Consider the following 7,500-nt stretch of genomic DNA (forward strand, 5'->3'; position numbering starts at 1 on the left):
TCTCGGCCGGGCTTAGGGTTAGAGAGACGAGGGTTGGCTCGTTGGAAAGGTCCCCTCGGGTGGAGCAACCGACCCAAAGGGCGAGTCGATCCGAGCAAAGGCGCCCGAGTTACGGCCGTTTAAAGGTCAGGCGGTGGTACCCCGTATCTCGGCCGGGCTTAGGGTTAGAGAGACGAGGGTTGGCTCGTTGGATAGGGCCGCTCCGGTAGAGCAACCGACCCAAAGGGCGAGTCGATCCGAGCAAAGGCGCCCGAGTTACGGCCGTTTAAAGGTCAGGCGGTGGTACCCCGTATCTCGGCCGGGCTTGGGGTTAGAGAGACGAGGGTTGGCTCGTTGGAAAGGTCCGCTCGGGTAGAGCAACCGACCCAAAGGGCGAGTTCATCCGAGCAAAGGCGCCCGAGCTGCGGCCGTGGGAAAATCCGCGGAGGGACCGCCGTATCTCGGCCGGGCTTAGGGTTAGAGAGACGAGGGTTGGCTCGTTGGATAGGGCCGCTCCGGTAGAGCAACCGACCCAAAGGGCGAGTCGATCCGAGCAAAGGCGCCCGAGCTGCGGCCGTGGGAAAATCCGCGGAGGGACCGCCGTATCTCGGCCGGGCTTAGGGTTAGAGAGAAGCGGGTTGGCTCGTTGGATAGGGCCGCTCCGGTAGAGCAACCGACCCGAAGGGCGAGTCGATCCGAGCAAGGGCGCCCGAGCTGCGGCCGTGGGAAAATCCGGGGAGGGACCGCCGTATCTCGGCCGGGGAAAGGGCTAGAGGCTCGCGGGTAGGCTCGTTCGAAAGGTCCCCTCGCGTGGAGCGACCGACCCAAAGGGCGAGTCGATCCGAGCAAAGGCGCCCGTGCTGCGGCCGTGGGAAAATCCGGGGAGGGACCGCCGTATCTCGGCCGGGGAAAGGGCTAGAGGCTCGCGGGTAGGCTCGTTCGAAAGCCCCCCTCCGGCATAGCGACCGACCCGAAGGGCGAAGGCCCCGGACCCGAGGCGCCCGAGAAACGGCCGTGGGAAAATCCGGGCACAGACCGCCGTATCTCGGCCGGGGAAAGGGCTAGAGGCTCGCGGGTAGGCTCGTTCGAAAGCTCCCCTCCGGCATAGCGACCGACCCGAAGGGCGAAGGCCCCGGACCCGAGGCGCCCGAGAAACGGCCGTGGGAAAATCCGGGGAGGGACCGCCGTATCTCGGCCGGGGAAAGGGCTAGAGGCTCGCGGGTAGGCTCGTTCGAAAGCCCCCCTCCGGCATAGCGACCGACCCGAAGGGCGAAGGCCCCGGACCCGAGGCGCCCGAGAAACGGCCGTGGGAAAATCCGGGCACAGACCGCCGTATCTCGGCCGGGGAAAGGGCTAGAGGCTCGCGGGTAGGCTCGTTCGAAAGCTCCCCTCCGGCATAGCGACCGACCCGAAGGGCGAAGGCCCCGGACCCGAGGCGCCCGAGAAACGGCCGTGGGAAAATCCGGGGAGGGACCGCCGTATCTCGGCCGGGGAAAGGGCTAGAGGCTCGCGGGTAGGCTCGTTCGAAAGCCCCCCTCCGGCATAGCGACCGACCCGAAGGGCGAAGGCCCCGGACCCGAGGCGCCCGAGAAACGGCCGTGGGAAAATCCGGGCACAGACCGCCGTATCTCGGCCGGGGAAAGGGCTAGAGGCTCGCGGGTAGGCTCGTTCGAAAGCTCCCCTCCGGCATAGCGACCGACCCGAAGGGCGAAGGCCCCGGACCCGAGGCGCCCGAGAAACGGCCGTGGGAAAATCCGGGCACAGACCGCCGTATCTCGGCCGGGGAAGGGGCTAGAGGCTCGCGGGTAGGCTCGTTCGAAAGGCCCCCTCCGGCGGAGCGACCGACCCAAAGGGCGAAGGCCCCGGACCCGAGGCGCCCGAGATACGGCCGCGGGAATTTCCGCGAGCTTCGACCGGACGTATCTCCGGCGGGCGGGGTCGCACGGACCCGAGGCCGGGCTCGTCGGAAAGCCCCGGGACGGACCTTTCGAACGAGACCGGCCGCGCGTCCGGGCGACCTCCGAGGCGGACGCTAGGGGCGCCGGAGCCCCGGACGAGCGAAAATTCCGCGACCACCCGCCCGTATCTCGGCCCGGGAAAGGGCCAGAGACTCGAGGGAGGGCTCGTTCGAAAGCTCCCCTCCGGCATAGCGACCGACCCGAAGGGCGAAGGCCCCGGACCCGAGGCGCCCGAGAAACGGCCGTGGGAAAATCCCGCGGGGGTAGGCCGTATCTCGGCCCCGGAAAGGGCTAGCGACGCGCGGGTGGGCTCGTTCGAAAGGCCCCCCGCGGAGGAGCCACCCACCCGAAGGGCGAAGGCCCCGGACCCGGGGCGCCGGAGCAGCGCGGTAACGAAATTCGAATTTTCGACCGGAAGTATCTCGGGCCCCCGGGGTCGCACGGACCCGCGGCCGGTCTCGTCGGAAAGCCCCGGGCGAGACCTTTCCGACGAGCCCGGCCCCGAGTCCGTAGGACCTTCCCCGGCCGAGATACGGCGCCCGGCAGTTCATTGGCCGATATCTCGGAAACGGGGCGTCGTAGACGCTCCGTGGTATTGGTGACCTTGACGATGCCGGGTCAGACGAGTCGGCCGCGGGCACGGGCCCGGGGGCGCCGGCCGCCAGAGTCGGGTGGCTCGCGCACTTCCAGGCGGGCCGCTCGCGCACCTCCAGGCACCCCGACCCACTCGCCGAGGCCGACCGAGGTGCGCCGTCCCGGCCGCGGACCGGTCGGGGTCCCCTCTCGAAAGGGCAGTAGTGTGAACAGGTGCCATCGGGTATATAGGGGAAGGGGTCCTCTCGAACCAGGCCTTCGAACCCGCGCGAGCCTAGCCCGGCAAGGCTCACCCTCCCCGGCCACGGGTTCGGCCTCCGTCCCCCTGGAGGTCCGGCACCTCCAGGGTCCCCGACCCTGCCTCCCCTGCCCGAGGGGAGGCCTCCGAGGCGGGCCTGACAGGGCGGCCCTCCCTCCTGGAAGTCCGGTTCCTCCAGGGTCCCCGACCCTGCCTCCCCTGCCCGAGGGGAGGCCTCCGAGGCGGGCCTGACAGGGCGGCCCTCCCTCCTGGAAGTCCGGTTCCTCCAGGGCACACGTCCCTACCTCCGTAGCCCAGAGAGGTGACTCCGAGGCGGGCCTGACAGGGCGGCCCTCCCTCCTGGAAGTCTGGTTCCTCCAGGGCACACGTCCCCACCTCCGTAGCCCAGATGGGTGACTCGATAGCGGGCCTGACAGGGCGGCCCTCCCTCCTGGAAGTCCGGTTCCTCCAGGGCACACGTCCCTGCCTCCTTAGCCCAGAGAGGTGACTCCGAGGCGGGCCTGACAGGGCGGCCCTCCCTCCTGGAAGTCTGGTTCCTCCGGGGCACCCGTCCCTACCTCCGTAGCCCAGATGGGTGACTCGAAAGCGGGCCTGACAGGGCGGCCCTCCCTCCTGGAAGTCCGGTTCCTCCAGGGCACACGTCCCTGCCTCCTTAGCCCAGAGAGGTGACTCCGAGGCGGGCCTGACAGGGCGGCCCTCCCTCCTGGAAGTCTGGTTCCTCCGGGGCACACGTCCCTACCTCCGTAGCCCAGATGGGTGACTCGAAAGCGGGCCTGACAGGGCGGCCCTCCCTCCTGGAAGTCCGGTTCCTCCAGGGCACACGTCCCTGCCTCCTTAGCCCAGAGAGGTGACTCCGAGGCGGGCCTGACAGGGCGGCCCTCCCTCCTGGAAGTCTGGTTCCTCCAGGGCACACGTCCCTACCTCCGTAGCCCAGATGGGTGACTCGAAAGCGGGCCTGACAGGGCGGCCCTCCCTCCTGGAAGTCCGGTTCATCCAGGGCACACGTCCCTGCCTCCTTAGCCCAGAGAGGTGACTCCGAGGCGGGCCTGACAGGGCGGCCCTCCCTCCTGGAAGTCTGGTTCCTCCAGGGCACACGTCCCTACCTCCGTAGCCCAGATGGGTGACTCGAAAGCGGGCCTGACAGGGCGGCCCTCCCTCCTGGAAGTCCGGTTCATCCAGGGCACACGTCCCTGCCTCCTTAGCCCAGAGAGGTGACTCCGAGGCGGGCCTGACAGGGCGGCCCTCCCTCCTGGAAGTCTGGTTCCTCCAGGGCACACGTCCCTGCCTCCTTAGCCCAGAGAGGTGACTCCGAGGCGGGCCTGACAGGGCGGCCCTCCCTCCTGGAAGTCTGGTTCCTCCAGGGCACACGTCCCTACCTCCGTAGCCCGGATGGGTGACTCGAAAGCGGGCCTGACAGGGCGGCCCTCCCTCCTGGAAGTCCGGTTCATCCAGGGCACACGTCCCTACCTCCGTAGCCCAGATGGGTGACTCGAAAGCGGGCCTGACAGGGCGGCCCTCCCTCCTGGAAGTCTGGTTCCTCCAGGGCACACGTCCCTGCCTCCTTAGCCCAGAGAGGTGACTCCGAGGCGGGCCTGACAGGGCGGCCCTCCCTCCTGGAAGTCTGGTTCCTCCAGGGCACACGTCCCTGCCTCCTTAGCCCAGAGAGGTGACTCCGAGGCGGGCCTGACAGGGCGGCCCTCCCTCCTGGAAGTCTGGTTCCTCCAGGGCACCCGTCCCCACCTCCGTAGCCCAGATGGGTGACTCGAAAGCGGGCCTGACAGGGCGGCCCTCCCTCCTGGAAGTCTGGTTCCTCCAGGGCACACGTCCCTGCCTCCTTAGCCCAGAGAGGTGACTCCGAGGCGGGCCTGACAGGGCGGCCCTCCCTCCTGGAAGTCTGGTTCCTCCAGGGCACCCGTCCCCACCTCCGTAGCCCAGATGGGTGACTCGAAAGCGGGCCTGACAGGGCGGCCCTCCCTCCTGGAAGTCTGGTTCCTCCAGGGCACACGTCCCTGCCTCCTTAGCCCAGAGAGGTGACTCCGAGGCGGGCCTGACAGGGCGGCCCTCCCTCCTGGAAGTCCGGTTCCTCCGGGGCACACGTCCCTACCTCCGTAGCCCAGATGGGTGACTCGAAAGCGGGCCTGACAGGGCGGCCCTCCCTCCTGGAAGTCTGGTTCCTCCAGGGCACCCGTCCCTACCTCCGTAGCCCAGATGGGTGACTCGAAAGCGGGCCTGACAGGGCGGCCCTCCCTCCTGGAAGTCTGGTTCCTCCAGGGCACCCGTCCCTACCTCCGTAGCCCAGATGGGTGACTCGAAAGCGGGCCTGACAGGGCGGCCCTCCCTCCTGGAAGTCTGGTTCTTCCAGGGCACACGTCCCTACCTCCGTAGCCCAGATGGGTGACTCGAAAGCGGACGCGGGAGGGTGTACGTGGCGCACCCCCAGGCCGAAGAGAGGTCTCGTGAGCGGACGCGAGGGTGTACGACAGAAGGCCTGGAAGTCTCTGACTTCCAGGGTCACCGACCCTACCTCATGAGCCCGAAGAGGTGACTCGAATGCGGACGCGGGGGTGTACGTGGCGCACCCCCAGGCCGAAGAGAGGTCTCGTGAGCGGACACGAGAAGTACGACAGAGGGCCTGGAAGCAAAAGCGGGTGACTCGTGCACTTCCAGAAAAGGCAAAAGCGGGTGACTCGTGCACTTCCATAAAGCCGAAACGAGGTCTCGTGAGCGGACACGAGAAGTACGACAGAGGGCCTGGAGGTAAAAGCGGGTGACTCGTGCACTTCCAGGGTCTCCGACCTTACGGCGCCTTCCGACGCGGGCGCCTCCTCCCGGACGAGCCACGGGAAGGGCCCCTTCTCTCAAGGGGCGGTCGTTTGAACAGGTGCCATCGGGTATATAGGGATGGGTTGCTTCGAAAGTGGACCTCCAGCGTCCTCCCTCCCTGCGGCAGATCCCAAGAAAGGTCTGTGCGCGTCGGTGTGCGATGAACGAAAAACCGTTAAAAGAACTGGAACGGTTGGAACGGACGAAGGGCGTCTGATGTGAGGCAGCGCCCCGGGCGAGTGTCGAAAGACGGGTAACCCATATCCGCATGCCGCCTAGGCGGAAAGATCCGGCCTGGATCATATCAAGGCTAATGCCTAAAAACTAAAGCTACCTTGGGTGATGGAACTCGGCTACGGCCGCAAAACGATCCGCCCTGGATCATCAAGGCTAATGCCTAAAAACTAAAGCTACCTTGGGTGATGGAACTCGGCTACGGCCGCAAAACGATCCGCCCTGGATCAAGGCTACGGCCTAAAAACGGCAAAAAAAGATCCAAAAGTCCCTGGATCAAGGCGCTTCGGCTTAAAACCTGTGAAAAGATCCGCCCTGGATCAAGGCTACGGCCTTAAAGCTGCTCAAAAGATCCGCCCTGGATCAAGGCTACGGCCTTAAAACTGCTAAAAAGATCCTAAAGTCTCTGGATCTAGGCTACGGCCTCAAAGACACACGTGTTGTGAGATAAGATCCGCCCTGGATCTCCAGGCTACGGCCTCAAAGGTTCGACCCGACCATATATGCTCAGACACGGGCGAACACAAAAGCGTAACAACCCATGTTGGAACCGTCGAAGGATCTCGGCGTCGGCCGTAAAACGGAAACCCCCCGGTCGTCGGTACGCGTGTGGCGGTCGAGGGCCCCCGGCCGCCGGTCGGGCGGGCGCGTGGATAGGTCTCCCGAGCGGTCAAGGAGTCCCGGAAGCCGGTCGGTGCGAGCGGCCGGCCCCGGGGCACCCTACCCTCTCGGGCGCACCGACCCCACGCGTTTCGTCTCGGTCGGCGTCCGGGGTTCCGAGACACCCTTATGTATCTGTGTGACAGACGGAGTGGCACACCGTCTGCGGCGGGACAGGGCCGCCGACCGCGATGGAAGTCGAGTGAGGCGGCTTCCGGGGTCCAAGACCCTACAGACAGACGGAGTGGCGACCCGTCTGCGGCGGGCCAGGGCCGCCGACCGCGATGGAAGTCGAGTGGGGCGGCTTCCAGGGTCCAAGACCCTACAGACAGACGGAGTGGCGACCCGTCTGCGGCGGGCCAGGGCCGCCGACCGCGATGGAAGTCGAGTGGGGCGGCTTCCAGGGTCCAAGACCCTACAGACAGACGGAGTGGTGACCCGTCTGCGGCGGGACAGGGCCGCCGACCGTTACGGAAGTCGAGGGGGACGGCTTCCAGGGTCCAAGACCCTATCTGTGTGACAGACGAAGGTGCATCGTCTGGGGCGGGACAGGGCCGCCGACCGCTATGGAAGTCGAGTCGGGTGGCTCGTGCACTTCCAGGGTCCAAGACCCTCTCTTCGTGACCGACGAAGGTGCTCTGTCTGGGGCGGTACGGGGCCGCCGACCGCTATGGAAGTCGAGTCGGGTGGCTCGTGCACTTCCAGGGTCCAAGACCAACGCGTTTGACCGACGAAGGTGCCCCGTCCCCGGGCACGGACGGGGACGGGCCCGGCCTCCGGGCCGCCGTGGAAGTCGAGTCGGGTGGCTCTCGCACTTCCAGGGTCCTCGACCCTATCTGTCTGACCGACGAAGGCGCTTCGTCTCGGGCGGGCCAGGGCCGCCAGCCGCTATGGAAGCCGAGTCGGGTGGCTCGTGCGCTTCCAGGGTCCACGACCCTGCCTTCGTGACCGACGAAGGCGCTCTGTCTGGGGCGGTACAGAGCCGGGCCCCGT

This window comes from Paramisgurnus dabryanus, unplaced genomic scaffold (genome assembly GCF_030506205.2).
Source record: "Paramisgurnus dabryanus unplaced genomic scaffold, PD_genome_1.1 h2tg000253l_1_58380__unordered_in_group23, whole genome shotgun sequence".
NCBI classification, from domain to species: domain Eukaryota; kingdom Metazoa; phylum Chordata; class Actinopteri; order Cypriniformes; family Cobitidae; genus Paramisgurnus; species Paramisgurnus dabryanus.